Below are 16,726 nucleotides of genomic sequence, written 5' to 3'. Positions count from 1 at the left end.
ACTTCTATGATTAGTATTTGTGGAGTACCTATCTGCATACAATATCTGAGATGTTGTTCTACCGGATCAGACAATGAAGTTCACAAACTCATCCTAGAAAAAGTGCCACATCACTGAATATTACTATGGTCACCTTTGAAGTAGTCCCCTTGGCCATCTGGTGACCATAGCAATATTCAGCAATGAGTTATATAGCACTTTTTCTAGGACGAGTTCACGGATGTAATTGTCTGACCTTGTAGGCTGACCGCTCTGGTGGCCATTCTAGAAAAAGAGTTCCAAAATGGCTTTGAAGAGTGGACTAGGCACTGTCATTGGTGCAGAGCTTCCCAAGGACAGTGCCTCAAAGGTGACCACAGTGATATTCAGCAATGAGGTGTTAGCTTCTTTTTTTTTTAAGGATGAGTTTGTGAACTTAGCCAAATCACCTCATATTCTTTCCAGATCTATCAGGAGGAATTGAACATGACTTGTGCCCCCAAAGCATGTACAAACTAACAACAGGAGATAAAATGTGATGGCAAAGAGTAGCACTCCAAGACAAAGTTCTCATTGCCGTAAAGTGGGATTGGGGAAATGAAAGAAGGCTTCATGACAGAGGTAATGTTCAAGATGAGATTTGACACCCAGGTGGAATTTGCACATGCAGAGCGATCGGGGAAAGGCATCCCAGATGGAAGGAGGGAAAAAAGCAAAACTGAACCCAAGAGATTTGTAGATAAAGGAGGAGGAGGAGAGGGAGAGAAGAAGGAACAATATGTTATTCAGTGTGAATGAAGCTTAGCGTGGTGGAAGAGCAGCTTTTACATACATCAGTCCCACCTCGGTTTCAGGAAGTCTTCTGAGCAGCCATCAACCCTGTCCTATCCTTTCCTTGGGCAGTCACAGGCATTTGCTCCTGGCATCTTTCCTTGTGGTGCTTGGCTATGGTGACTCTCTACCGAGTGGGTGGCCAGGCCCCCATACCAGGGAGACTTGCTCTGTGCACCAGTCTTTCTTTCTGCTTCACTGGAGGGATGATCTGTAGACTCTATGATCCATGCTGATGCCTTCAGCTGCTGACAAGCATGCCCATCCACTTGGCCATTTCACCCTTTGTTCCACATAAGCACGCACTTGCACATAAACTTAGAGGGACAGAGCAGACTGACAAAAAAGGAAGAGGCTGATACCTTGCAGGACTGACTTACACAAATGCTCCAATAAAGTGGTAACTGGTGGGGCCACGATGGCTCATAATCTACATGGGCTTGAGATGTATGCCCACTCCTCCCTTCTGTGGCCGACTCTACCTCCCTTTTTAGAGTTCCTCCTGTCTCCACAGCTTCCAAGGGATTCTAGTTCCGAGAACTGAGGAACCTTTCTAAGCCTTCCTTAACGTAAAGGGGTTTGGACATGAACTTGAATGGCTATTGAGCTGATTTTCCAGCTGACAGGAGATGGTTAATTGTATGCTGTCTGTAGGAGTCTTAAAAATCTGTCTGGCCACGTTAATAGTGTTTTGAAATTTATGACTTGAGACCCTTGGAGGCGAAAATGAACTCAGGGCCTAGAAACGCAGGGTAATAATCTCTTAGGTGAAAAAGAAAGCCCAGTGCGCAGACCTTAGGGCCTTGTAAAGAGAAATGGTCAAAAGTAAACACTGGGTGAGCTCAGCACCTCTGCTGGTGTTATGTTCTTTCCTTCTGGGATAGCATTTCATCAAAAGTACATACAGTCAGTGAGAGTCTGAAGGAGAGTTGTGGGTTATAGAGTGTATGCTTGTATGCTAGGGGGTGGGAATTCTGCAACCTGTTCAGAAATCATCTTTTCCTTGATAATGGTTTTTATTTCTAACAATTGAAAGGTAAAAGAGACAATTTATTAAGACTGAATGGATAGATAGATTTCTTTTTCCTCCCTTGAATCCTGAGTCAAAATGCAATATTGACAAAAACAGAACTAATCTGTTTTTCATGGAGAATATGGGGAGTTTTCCCACAGTTATTCTGTCGAGCATACATTCTTATTCAGTGTTTAGAGGGAAAACTCTCAGCACTGGTATGAGCTATGCAGCCCCTCTACCCAGAAGCACAGGGTCATAGCGGGGATCTGGGCAGTGTCCTTTCCTGTCAGCTTCTTGTCTTTTGGTCTCAGTTAAGTTTCCAAGCTACCCTAACTCTGTGTCTTGTTGGTTTCTCTGAGTGCTGTTTCCTCACTTGAATATCCAGAAAGTGGAGCTAAAGGGACTGACCTCACAGGCTCACAGTGCAAATCAAGTGAGACAGGTGCTCGGCGCATCTGCTCCATAGATAGAAGACGCCCATTGGAGGAGTTGCTTTACGCCTCATTTGAATTTGCAAGGCACACACGTATCCGGTGGGAGCTGGAGTGTAGGGGTTCTTCCACTTCTTATTTTTTTTTGTATTTGCAACCTGCTAATTGTCCACAACATGCATGGTATTTTCAAAGTTAAAGAGAAAAGCTTAACTATATTTGTAGTAAAGAAAATTGAGTCTCACACCGTACTCTACATACAGTGCAGTAGCTCAGAGGAAACCCCCTTGTGCAGTGTGAACAGTGGTTACTTGGACTCATAAAGCAGATGAGAAAAGCCACTTGATCATCTCTCTTATGTTTCTTCACCTGGGGTCAGACTCACAGTATGGTCTGATGACTTTCTCAGCTTTTCCGATTCTCTCATTATCCTCTTAAAAATTCTTTGGCCAGTTAATCTCATTTCAGCACCTCCTTCTCAGAAGACCCAGGCCAATGTATTTTGCTTCTTTGTTTGCGTTCTGATTTTGTTTTCCTCCCTGTAACCTCTAGGGTGCCAAGTAGTAAGATTCCCTTGCTGGTTCTCCCTCTGAGGAAGGAGGAAAATGCCGTCATTCCCTGGATGGCCTCCCTTGGATCCATATTTTGAGGTGTTCTGCTTCCTTTCTTGAGTATATAGCTATAGGCTTGGCAGTGAGATCTGGTCATTTCTAGTGAGTGAATACCTTTTGCCTCCTAGATGAGCTAACTAGACATACTTGTTTAGAAATATTTGAAATCATATTCTGGCATCAAGACAAACTGAGTCCAAATTCTGTCTCAGCCCCTTTTGAGTTAGAACCTGAGACTTATTGGATGGGCCTGAGTTGGTAAAGCTGAGCTCATAATACCCGTCTCATAGGGATGTCATGAGGATTAAAAGAAAACTCAACAATCAGGTGGCTTGTAGTGTCTGCACTTAGTAAGCTCAGGTACAATATTTTGATAGCTTATAATTTTTGTGCTGTTCCTCATAATTTTCATGAATGTCTATATTTTGTTAATATAAATCAACATTTTTGAACTGTGTGAGTCAAGCTTCTCAAATACCTTGAGTGTACACTTTTAACAGCAAAACCCAATGAATTGAATATCTGTATAAGGATTCTTGAGGGCAGGAGTGTTCTTCATTCTCACTATCATTTTTCTGTGTACACGTGATTATCTACTTCTGCATGTGTGTATGAAAATAGCCTCAGCATTGTTCTAGGTTTGATGAAGAACACAAAAGAGGATCAGTTATCGATCGTTCCTCTAAGAAGATTGCATTTCAGAAAAGGAGAACAACACAAGCTCAGTAACCATGGCACAGGTTAAATGTACAGAAAAGACTGGGTATCAGAACACATTTATTTCACTGATTGTAGGATGTACATTTTGTCTTTTACTCAATGGTATCATAGATTTGACCAAATTCAGCATTCCATTATATATGCTTTGGTAGTTTGGAAATGTGATCTCCAATCCCCAGGCCACAGATGGACCAACATCTGTGGCCTGTTAGTAATCAGGGTACATAGCAGGAGGTGCATCTATATTTGTGGCTGCTCTCCATGCCTCGCATCACCGTCTGAACTCCATGTCCTGCCAGAAGGCAGCGGTGTTAGATTCTCATATAAGCGGGAACCCTATAGTAAACTGTGCATGCAAGACCTAGGTTGTGCGGTTCTTGTAAGAATCTGACACTGGATGATGAGATGGTGCTGAGGTGGTGATGCTAGCGCTGTAATAGCAGCTGCAATTACAGACAACCATTAGCAAAGAAGGTTCATTACACAGAGACCATAATAAATCAGTTGCTTGCGGACTCATTCCAAAATCATTTCTCCACCCCTGGTCCTTGGAAAAATTGTCTTCCATGAAACAAGTCCCTGTAACCAAAAGTTTGGGGACTGTTGGTTTAGAGGAAGGAAAGATTATTTTAGCTTAGGCGTGAGAGTGGAGAGGACAAGGCTTGGGAAAGATTTAAACTTGCGGGATGGACAGAATTTGGGTAGAAGGATAGGAGCAATCGGGACAAAGCATTTTAAAGGAAGAAGAGCATAAACTATTATGGAGACATGTAGGGAGACCATGAGAACTCGAGGTTGGCAAAAACACAGAGGTGTGGGAGGAGAGATGAGAATGGCAAAGTGGGAGGGGATGGCTCCAGAGTTTCCAGATTTTATTACACAAATGAGAGAGGGTCAAGGAAGTGATTGGTGCTGGTGGGGAAGCACTGAGGGGCTGTGCTTTCAGATTTGATTTGACAGCAGCACATGAGGTCAGTGGGAAGGAGAGTGTGAGGTGACTTGGAAGGCGATTAGACAGCCCGGTGGAGAAGTGATGGAGGGGAAGGGAAGGCAATTCGTGGCAGCACACAATGCCCCGTCATTATCTCAAGTGCCCTTTGAGATGGCCTTGGAAATTGTTGGGACAATTAAATGAATTGACTCCGTTTTCCTTCTCTAGCTCAGTTACTGCTCCCTTCATTCCCACTCCAAGCTTGGACATGCCTTGTCCTGATCCTAATCCCTAGGACTCTGCCCTGCATAAAATGTGGTCAGACGTTGTCCACTTGGGCTGAATGTGTGCCCACTACACATTTAGCACTGTTCTGCCCTCATGGGCCATCTGGAGGTGACCTCAGTTCTTCAGAGGTTGGTAAGACCCAAGGCCTGGATTCTACTTGTAGCAGCCCTTAAGAGCATTCAGCAGTGGGGGGAAAAGAGCAATGTAAATACAGAGGCTATTGCTTTTGATTTGAAATGGTTACATTTTGGGAGGTTTTCAAATTGAAAGCATCATAAAGCAGTATCCTCTTTGCTTCCAGGCCCAAAGCCATGGCTCCCTAGACTGAAGCTTCTCGACGATTTCAGTGATTTGGGAAACGGGTGCCAGCCAGTAAGAGGATAGAGGAGAAGTTGGGCAAAGACAGAGATGGTTTAGGAAAACTGCTCATTCAGTCATTTGACAAGCAGTCATTTGAAACCTCACCTCCATCTCGTCACTCCTTCCTTCCAGCCCTCCCCTCTTTCCTCCCCCTCTTCCTTTCCGCCTTCTGGCCTTCCATTTCTTTTTCCTTTCACAGGTATTTATGGAGGGCACACTATGTGCCGGGTACCCTGTGATGCAGTGCTGTCCTCCTTGCTGAGAGAGACAGGCAATACCTAAAAAAGAGAAAAGCACAACACTAGTGGTCCAGATGCTTGAGCACTGTTGCTATAAAGAAGGCAAAACCCCACATAAAACAACTGGGAAGGAATGCACAAAATCTAAGACATACCTGGGTGTTATCTCTGTATCATGGGAAAGAAACGGCTGCACCAGCTCGGGAGTGACTCACTGAAGTTCTTTGCAGGAGATGATTCAAGTGTTTAAGATTATAAAGAAGGAGAGAGTAAGAATATGTCCCTCATCAAGTCCACTGAACACAGACCTACCACGATGATTCCCAGCTAGGGTAGTTTCGCACCCCTTCCTCCCCAGGCGACATCTGGAAATATCCAGGGACAATTTGGGGTTGTTGAACTAAGGAAGGGTGTTACTGGCATTTAGTGGGTAGAGGCTAAGGATGCTGCTAAGCACCCTATAATCCACAGGACAGCCCCCTACAACCAAATACCAACAGAGCCGGGGTGAGGAATCCTGCTTGCAAGAATGAAGCAGCCAGCAATGTCACAGGGTGTGTGTGGGACAGATCATTTAGAGAGATGACTAGAGGTGGACCCCTGGAGGAGAGGGGTGCCTGAAAAAAAATCTAAAGATTTGCTTGGCTCAGAGTGCTCTTTAGGACCCAGAATGTAGGTTCCTCAACAATACAGAAGAAGAAAATCGGTGTTCCTGAACATTTTGAGGACAGCAGAAGCCAGGAGCCCATTGAACTGACTTCAGCACAAGCGGCAACAGCTTTTTCTAGGTGGGTGGCTCCAGAGATGAACACCGGAGGAAAAAAAATTGACAGGACGTGAAGACTTACTCCTGCCACAGAATGAAGAAAAACAGTCATCAAAAGTCCTGCTTTGGGTACTGCCATGCCACAATGTTCTCAAAGAGTTTGCTTTGTCCTGGGGTCCTTTTTAAGAATAGTATTATTTCACTCCATCTTGAGGGGAAAGTTGCCCTTTTAATTGTTATAGTTTCTGACTTTCAAAAAAAAAAAACATGATGAGATCATTAATCTTAGGCTTTCTGGATTTGAGCTCATTTGCACTGCAGGCTTAAACCACTAGCCCTGTTTTGTTTTCGTTTTAATAGGAAAGCTTAAGTAAGAGTAAAAACAAGACAAAAAGTCCTCCTCGGAAGAAAACCTCTTGTTTTCTTGAGGAGGCTTTTCTCTTGTATCTGACTCCCTTCCACCTTCTGCTCTCCCTCCAGGCTGTCTGAGAACATCACCTCCTCCTCCTGAGGCTGCCTCGCATTTCGGTTCCCTGGAGTGATGAGGGGTGGGTGATGTTCATTTTCCTGTTCTTCATTGTCCTAAAAGGACTGTGTGGGGGTCTGGTGTGGAGCGTGCGCACACGCGTGCATGTGTGTGCTTTGCTTCTGGGAACAGGCAAAAGGGCAGGAGAGGAACAGATGGGCCCCCTGAGCTTCTCCTTGGCCTGAAAAATGAAAGGCGGAGAAAATTGTAATAAAAAACGGAAACAGCTGTGTCAGGACAACAGCAGCTTGTGGGGTGGGTCCCGGCCTGAGGGGGGTTGCAGTCTGTCAAGAGTCTGCTCCTTGGCTGGTTGGGTCCTAGCAAAAACAGCATCCTGTGTGCAGACGATGACCATTCGCAGGCCATCAGATGTGTCCTTCCTCCCCTCTTCATTCTCCAAGCCAGACTGTTACGTGGAGATTGAACAATATTTTAATGTACCAAAGACAATTGAAAAATGGGCCCTGTAGAACTGCCCACTGGTGTTTATCTGTGCAGAGTGACTGTACTTTTTTCAATCTCCTGTAAAGTCCCCCAACTTTGTTTAAACCTGTTGTTTGTTGGGTTCTTGGCACATAAAGTCAACAGCAGGTTAATACCCCACTTGTCGACAACTGACCAGCATGATATACTGAACAAGCAGAAAAGACATTTGGTCATAATCACTGGCTCCCATTCAAAAGCAATTGGGACTCTTTGTCCTGAGGGACTTTTGGGCCGGATAGCTCTTAGTAATCAAGAACAAAAATGTGGCAACTTGGGGGAAGAGCGCAGATAGCGTATCAGAATAGACAAAGGGTTTCTGGGAAAGTGAGGATTTTGCTACTCCTTACCCACTTCCCACCAGCAGTAATAGATAATAATTATAATTTTAATTTCAGCTGAATCACAAAAGCAGGAATAAAGCAGAACCTTGTTATGTAGTGTAACCCCAATGCTAATCAAAGTGGCAGGTGACTCTACACATCAGGATATAGTGTTTTTTTTTGTTCTTTTTGCCTCCAGGTAATCTATTTATTTATTAAGCAATCTTTTATTTTTGGTGTGATAGTCAAAAGCGATACATGTTTAGATGATGAATTTTAGAAGCTAGGGAACCCCTCACCCTAAAGTCATTATGTGCTTATAATTCCCTTGACTATATTTCATCCAGAAATATAACTCTCTATGATTTATTAAAAATCATTTGTTTAATGTTGGTCTCTTCCTACTAGGTGTGGGGTCTCTCTGCTTTGTTTACTTCAGGACCACTGGCTGCCAGCACTGAGCCCATCCAGTGGCAACAAATGAACCAAAAAAAATTCGTTGTTTCAGAGATGGTGACCTCTTGGACAACATGGCTGGCTAGACCAGAGCAAGACAGTTCTTTCCACACTGTATGCCCACAAGGACAATTTTGATTATTAATAGCTATGGGTGCTGGCCTCTAGCTGGACAGCTGAATTTTATTTGGCCCCGTGTCTGTTGATTGGCTGAAACTCCTGGCTGATATCCTCTTGGCTCAAGTAACTGTCCTGCCATCTTAATTTTGCCATCTGGTGTGAGGTGCAAGCCTGGTTCTGATAGTCACCCACTCGCACTACAGTTGAATCAAAATGATCAGACAACACAGGTAAAGATTGAAGGAGAGGAGTCTTGGTGGGAATAGGGGATTAAGGGTGGCGACATTGGGGAGACTTAAAAATACCATATCATTTTTTTTTCTTTAAATCCCAGAAAACAGCTGCAGGTGGAGAATGGGATGGATTTCAAGAATTCTCCATGGAGGCATGGGTTCACACAGGGGCCAGCTGGGTGATGAAATTGACTCAGAGGTCAGATGTGTGCTCATGCTCAGAGAAGACTTCAGAAATTTCAGGGACTTTCAAAATTGGCTCTGGACATATCTGTTGACTGGGGAGACGGGAACTAATGCCTGGTAATTCTGAGATCCAGGGGACTTAAGCATGAAGGGAAATGAGGGTGCACACTCCTTTTTCTGTCTGTGCTTTGGGGAACCTTGGAAGAGAAGTGTCTCTTCTCAATTTGCAGAGATGAAGGACACTCAGAACATGATCCCCCTCCTTATCCCTGGACTCCTTCCACTTCCCCAGTTGTCTGGAAGTGGCCACAGAATCTCACATTAAATAGCCCTGGATCCCCAGCCCTATTTGTCCCCAGCTGGACCTGAAGAACCAGCATAATCGGCTCCCTCACAGAGCTTGGCACATCCCCACATGAGTCTGGCTAGATTCATACAGTGCTGGGGCAGCTGCAGAAATCAAAAGTCATAAGAAAAATGAATATCTAAGCTCTTCCCATCCAAAGAAAGGAAATAAACATTAGGGTTCCAGAAGAGTGTGGGGGTAGTCAGATCTGACATCCCTTGAATTTTGTAATGTAAAATAATGGGCGAGAGAACTATTACATAAAAGGCATTGAAGAAGAGGGAGTGTATGTAATTAGAGATATTGAATGTCTACAACACTAAGAAATAATAAATGTTTGAGATGATGATTGTGTCTGTACCCTGATTGAATCACACATCACATGTATGGAAACATCACTGAGTACCCCACAAATATGTACAATAGTTGTATGTCAATCAAGAAAATAAAATACCCTATTTTTTAAAAAGCATAAGATACCATTTCACACCCAAAATATGGGTATCAAAATTTTAAAAATCTGACAACAAAGGTTAGCCTTGTCCTAGAGGAACTGGAACTCTGTTCCATGGCTTGTGAGAGTGTAAAATGATTGAAGCCCTTTGAAAAATGGCTTAGCAAATTCTTATAAAGTTAAGCATTTATTTGTTTATCACATTTCTAGGTATTTACCCAAGGGATATTTATATCATCTTCATTCACAATAGCTCCATACCAGAAATGGTACCTGTGGCCATTGGCAGGAAAATGGATGAATGTATTCTTGTAGGCTCATACGATGGAAGAGAAAAGAATGAACTACAGACACATGGAATGACATTGACAAAGCTCAAAAATTATGTTGTGTAAGAGAAGTTCAGGGCCAGCACTGTGGCTCACACCTGTAATCCTCCTTTTTCTAGGAGGCTGAGGCAGGAAGGATCTCTTGAGCTCAGGAGTTCCAGATCAGCCTGAGCAAGAGTGAGACCTTGTCACTACTAAAAAATAGAAAAATTAGCCAGGCAAAAGGATCACTTGAACCCAGGAATTAGGTTTCTATGAGCTAGGCTGATACCAGGACACTCTACCCTGGGCAAGAGAGTTAGATTGTCTCAAAAAAAAAAAAATCAGATAAAGATGGGCACATATTGTATAGTTCCATTTATGTGAAGTTCAAGAACAGGCTCTAATCAATGGTGCTAGAAATCAAAGCAGTGGTTGTCTACAGGAGATGGAGACTGGAAGCCGTGAGTGGACTTTCTGGGGTGATGGGTATGGTTATGTTTTCTAATTTGACTGGAGTGGTAGTTGCTCAAATGCACACGTATCAAAAACCAAGTTGCACACATAAGATTTCTGCATTTCACTGTGTGTAAGGGTTTTTTTTTTTTCCTCCCCACAATAAAACAAAGGAGGGGAAGAGTGTGGCAGGGAAAAGGAAATCTGTAAAAATTGCTTTTTGGAAAGTGGTTGCCACCAGTGGCTACTCATCCTCTCTTCCCTGGGGAGATATGGAGATGCCACCCACTATCCCTACGCTGAGCAAATGGGGCTTTCAGAGAGGTTTCCTGCAAAGCTTTGAAGATGGTTCTTTCTTGCAGAATCTAGGTGCCCAGGATGAAACGTGAGAAGTGTTCACTTCTTTCAGTTAAGGGACAGATGGGTTTCCATTGTCCAAATGTGGTAGGTCTCCTGAAAGAGCTAGCAACCATTGGCGGCACCATCTTGGGTCCTGTTTAGCAGAGTTGTCTGCAAGGACAAGGAGACCCCAGCAGAAGGAGGCTGAAGGTGTTCTGAGGAAGAGGGAGCTTTCAGAGAAGGTGAGGACCTCCTCATCCCCACTGCAGGATTTCATCCTGAAGCAATCATGAGTTGAAGAGGAGAGAAGATTTAATATTAAACCAATTTAGGAATTTTCAGGGCGGCCAGGGGGCATATCCATAAATAAAATGAGACTTCAAAAATTAAAACAACTACATGAAAAGGGGACTTCTTATTTTCTGATAATGATGGAAAAGGTCATGTCCCCTACTTCCCCCATTTCCCACTGCCATCTCCAACGAACAGTCAGGGCCAGGGAAAGATGGAGCTCCTGAATAAAGTCTAAAAAGAGTCAATGAAGGCAAATAGAGAGTTGCGTTTTGGTCACAATGCACACAAGTTACCTATGTATGCAACTAACCATCAGATTTCTACAGTCTGTAGTTTTGCTCAATGACACCACCTCTCCCCCACCCTTGAAGGCCGAGTGTGGAGTTGTCCTTGATGCCACCGTCTCTTCTTGGGGGCCCTCGTCTCACTAACTCTCCATCCCTACCACTCCTCGCCCCAAGTCCTCTCATAGCTACCCGCTTCTCTTCATCCCTGCTACAGTGGACTACACAAGAGACCCCTAAGTGAGCTCCCCGTTCCCAGGTTTTGACAGCAGAGTCAAAACTCTGGGTTGGTGCAGGGGAAACAAGTCCTCTTTTTTAAAAAACACAACGAACAGCTCCTGCTATTTTCTGGTTAAAATCCTTCTAAAGTTTACTCTGATTCCATCTCGGCAGCTCTCAATGAATTTTCTGTTCTTTCCCTACCCCTACCTCATCCTAGTCACACTGAACCAGCCGGCAGTTAGCCCAAAGCACAAGCTGTTTTCCTGCCTTTGTCTGTTTGCATGGTCCCTTCTTTGTGGCTGAATTGTCTTCCCTCAGCCTCCCCGCCTTCCAGCAGGCTCTCTTCGGCTTCTACTCTGCATCTGGGTAGCATTCTATGTGCACCTCTAAAGCAACTGTCAAGGCTACTGTCTAATTTCTCCCGAACTCTTCGCCTTATTAACTTTTCAGTCTCTAGCTCCTACCTGGCATATAGTAAACATTCGTCAAATGTTCATTGAATTGAGTATTTAATTACAGAACAAATTGCTGACTTTTACCCTTCTCATACTAGATTCTCATTTCAGGATGCGAGGAAATAAAAGAAACTTAATATGTCAATGAATTCATCAGTACATAGTCACCGAGCCCCTATGATGTGTCAAATACTGTTCTAAGCAAACTAGAGGTGACATAGAACAAGATAAAGTTCAAAGCCTTCGTTGGAGGACCCAGACACATAAACACCAAAGATAATCTCAGGAAGTGATGACGTTGCAAAGACAGACAGGAATAATGGGCCAGTGGGTGACAGGGGTGACAGCGTATGGATAACTCTATCTAGGATGGTTAGGGAAGGTCCCTTGGAGCAGGTGACATTTCAGCTGATATCTGAAAGATGGAAAGGGAACAACAGGGAAAGTTCTGAGGGAAGAGTGCATGAGGTCAAAAAAGGAGTCAATGCAAAGCCCCTGAAATAGCAAAGAGCTCGGGAGATGTGAGAGTGAGAAAGAGGTGGGGCGAAGAGAATAAGAAGAGTAATATAATAGCAAGAGACGAGGTCGGGGGAATAGTCTAGGGCCAGATTGCTCAGGGCAGAGCTCAGCAAACCCCTTCTGTAAAGGGACCAGCTAGTAAATATTTTACGTTTTGCTCACTACTTTATCTGTTCTAACCACTCAACTCTGTCATATAGTAGGAAAGCACAGAGACAATATATAGACTCATGGGCATGACTTTGTTCCAATAAAATTTTATTTGCAACCATAGGTGTTGGGCCGGATTTGGTATGTAGGCTGTAGTTTGCTCACCCCTGGAGTAGGGCAGCTAAATCCCACTATAAGGAATTTGGATTTTAGTCCAATTGGGTAGGTAGCCATTGGGAGATTTAGAATAGGAAGTCATATGGTCGGATTTTGCTTTAAAGAGATTTCTCTTTAAGAGGTTGCCTGTAACATAATTTACAAGATAAGAATTGTATTTCTCAATTTATTCTTCCTTCCCCAATATGAACTCGATTTTAAATTCTCTTTAGAAAACTGAGGGCATGAGAAGAGTCTCTTGTAGTTGCCAGGACCATTTACTAGTTATTTGACCTTAGGTTAATTGCTTAATCTCTCTGAGCCTCAGTTCTTCTTTATAGAACTATAATAATAACACCTGCCTCTAAGGGTTATTAAATGGATTACATGAGATCATGTATATAAAACATCTGTCACACTGCCTGGCCAAGTAAGGGCTCAATGATGTAAATCCTTTCTCCTCTTTTTCCTTTCCATTGAGCCTGTATATGTCATTCTGCAGTCAAAGAGGGGTAAATGTAAAAGTTGGTTCTTAGGTTAAAAAATCAACTGCGGAATTACAGGTTAGGTAAGAAATTGTTCAACATAACATAACTGGGTGATTTGGCTGTTATAAGACCTAATACAATTTTAATTTAAATGAATAGAAGCATACTTACTTTCTCATTACAGGAATGATAAATGTATTTGTAGTCTGTATTAGATAAGTATGTGGAGTTCTGGAAATAATTCTGGGTGCACTGATTTGAAAATACTATTAATAAAGAACATTAAAAAAAAAGGAACAATAAGAAATAGTTTGGGAACCATGTCATTTAGAAAATGCATTGGAAGTGTTTGGCTTGGGAAAAGAAGACTGGAAGAAAACAAAGACTGTACAAACATTTGAAAGGCTATCATCTGGAACAATGAGAAGACACACCATGTAGGTGTAGACGTGGGCCACTTTGGGACATTGGGTGGGACATGCAGAGGTAAGATATTTCCACAATTAAAGTACTCCATGATAGAAGAAATCAGATCTCAATCAATGCACATATTCTGAAAGAGATCAAAGTTCCTTGAACAGCTTAAATATGGCATAAAAGATTTTTTTTCAATGAGAGTACAGCCAAACTGAAAGACTTCTCATCTAATTTCTGGTTGCATAGTCCTACAGGGCATATTAACCAAACGCTGGAGATCAAAGACCCTTTAGATACTAAGTACTTACTCCTTCTCTTGGGCTCTTTGGTAAAAAGACATGAATCCATGGTTCATCAAGAAGTAGAGAGAATATTTCAGATTGTATACGAAACCAGCACATTGTACCCCTTGATCGCACTAATGTACACAGCTATGATTTAACATTAAAAAAAGAAAAAAAAAAAAGAGTTTGAGACCAGCCTGGGCAACATAGTGAGATCCCATTTCTGCATAAATAAATTCATAAAGTATGTTAAACAAAAAGAAGTAGAGAGATACATAGAAGTTTATTAGGGAGAAGAGGGGGGCAGGCCAGGAGGGAGTGGCTAAGGTACAAATAAAATAGGGTCATCTTATGTGAATTGAGTCAATTTCATGTCACTGGAAAATGAACGATAATCAGGAGAGGAAGAAAATGATGCTTAGTAAGTGCTCATGGAAACCGGTCTCCAATTAGTCACCTGCCAATCTGTGCTGTCTCCTGTGCCTTGCCTCCAAAGGGGCCATAGTCAGTTGCATTTTTTTCATAGCATGTAAACAAGAAAATACCAAGGCATCTGGGCCCAGTGGCTCACACCTGTAATCCTAGCACTTTGGGAGGCTGAAGTGGGGGGATTGATCAGCTCAGGAGTTTGAGACCAGCCTGTATGGTCTTCAAGCAAGATTGAAACCCCATCTCTTAAAAATTAGTTGAGTATTGGGGTGGTTGACTATGGCCCCAGCTACTTGGGAGGCTGAGGCAGGAGGATTGCTTGAGCCCAGGAGTTTGAGGTTGCTGTGAGCTATGACAAATCTACCAGGGTGACAGAGTGAGTCTTTGTTTTGGAAAAAAAAAAAAAAAAAGAAGAAGAAGATAATAAGAAAAAGAAAAAAAAAAAGAAAATACCGGGGAATGCTATTTATTTTTGGCTGCCTTCTTCTCATGAAAGCATAAGCCCAATGAGGGTAGACTTTCTTGTTCACAGTTGTACCCTCATCCACAGAAAATACTCAACACATGTTTATGGAAAGAAAGAGGAGCAGAAATTTTCCTAAAGGGGAATGTGGCAGCATCAAATATTGGCAATGGGATTAGGTTCACTATGAAATCCTGAACACTCAAGGGATGTGTCCTAACTGTCCCTTCAGGGTAATGTATATATTACCCCAAATTCTGTCTTTTTTTTCCCCATAAAATTTCCTGTCCCATGTTGTACTTTCTGTAAGAAGAATTATTCTCCAGAAAGTCAGAGTAAAATAATTCTAGTCTGGGGGTGATGAAAGAGCAATAGACTAATTGAGGCTAACATTCCTTAATGAAATTTCCAACTCTGGAAGTCAATGGGAGACTCTCAGAAAATGTGGGGGAGAAGAGGCAAAGAAAGGAAAAAAAAGAAATTAGTAGGAACAGGAAAGCGAAGGACCTAGGGTGCAGGTCTTGGGTGCTTTCCCTAACTTAACTGCTATTATGTCCAAGAGATAATGTCATATGATAAATGAAAATCGGCTGAGTCTCAGAGGCATGAGACCCTGCAAAGGACAAGCACTGCAGAGGCTCCTACACTTTCCTGTGGCAATGCCATCAGGTTTGTGGACATAATGATAGGTAGGCATTTATTAAGCCTCTATTATGTCAGGCATTTTTGAGAACGGAAGGAAAAGTATCTTGCTTGCAAACTTGGATGATTGACTAGCCAACAGCTGTAGTCATGGGCAGACCCAGCTTTTCTGAGGAGTGAAACTTAGTTTTGGAGTTTTGTTGAGGGGGGGGTCCATAAAAAAAAGAATATAAGGTTTTAAAATTTGAGATTAAGTACATTGCCTTAAAAACAGACTGTGCTTTTAAGGAGTGCTGAAATTTTCACTTCTTTGGTTTATAGTAAATCTATCTCTCTGACTATAGCAACAGGTCATCAATTAACTTAATATAAAAAATGCCACAGTGGTGCCTCGAAAATGTTCATTTTGGAAATCAAGGGAAGGGAATGAATGAGATGGAGGAAATTTGGAAAGTTCAAACGAATCCACACGATTGTAGTTTAATAATAGACCAGAAGACTGCTTCTAAATGAGTTCGTTTTTATTCTCTTTTGCTAAAAATTCCTTTCTGTGTTAAAATAATTAAAAAGAAAATGTTTCATTTTGAGTGGAACAAAAACAAATACCTTGGATCTCCACACCAGCCTCTTCTGGGATGGAAGACTTGTTCCGAGGTTTGCAATCTGTGTGTTATTGTTGCCCGGGTGATAAGCTCTGTGCTTCTGACTTAGAATAAAAATTGCTCCAAAATATTTTATAATCTGGTGATATTGGGCTTTGACTAGATCTGGTGGATAGGGGTGAATGGGATTCCGAGGGATTGTCTCCCTGTACTTCAGGGTCTCTTGTTTTCTACTGTGTATCAGAGCCACTCCGGAAGCTTGTAAAAACGCCTTTTCCTGGGTATCACTCCCAGAAATTCTAATGCAGGAAGACTGCTGTTAGACTAAGAGGCAGTCAGTTCCCACACAGCTCCTACGTAAAGCTCCTCTAATAACAACTTTGTTACATGTAGGAGGAATTATAAACCTGTTCACCAAAAGGGAAACCAAGGCACAGGAAAGTTAAAGCAACATGTCTTAGGTCACCTATCAAGAACATTCTGCCTCCAGGAAGTCCTGCCAAAGGTCACCCATTGAGGAACAGAGCACATTCCTTGAAGAGAGAACAGCCTAAGGAATGCGTAGATTTGGTAGGGGAGGTGGTGGTCAGGGTGGAGTGGTGCGTTGATTTTAATAGACAAAGGGATTAAGACGAATAAAGTGACAACAATTAGTGAACACCAGAGACTTTTTAAAGAGACTTTGTGACTGTTGGCAAGACAAAAAAGAAAAAGATAAAAGATAAAAGATTTTATAGATATATAAAATGGAAATTTGCAAGAATAGAGGGCCTAAGTGAATGGGAAGGCTACGTCTCAAACAAGGAACAAAATTTCATGTCTGGAGGGGAAGGGAGGGATTTGCACAGTCCCCAGCAGATCTCAGGCCCTCAATCAATGTTTATTGAAGGAATTTGCAAAGGAGGCTGAGTACTAATGTC

Source organism: Nycticebus coucang, chromosome 18, assembly GCF_027406575.1.
Source record: "Nycticebus coucang isolate mNycCou1 chromosome 18, mNycCou1.pri, whole genome shotgun sequence".
Classification (NCBI taxonomy): domain Eukaryota; kingdom Metazoa; phylum Chordata; class Mammalia; order Primates; family Lorisidae; genus Nycticebus; species Nycticebus coucang.
Note: the sequence above shows the minus strand (reverse complement) of the source record.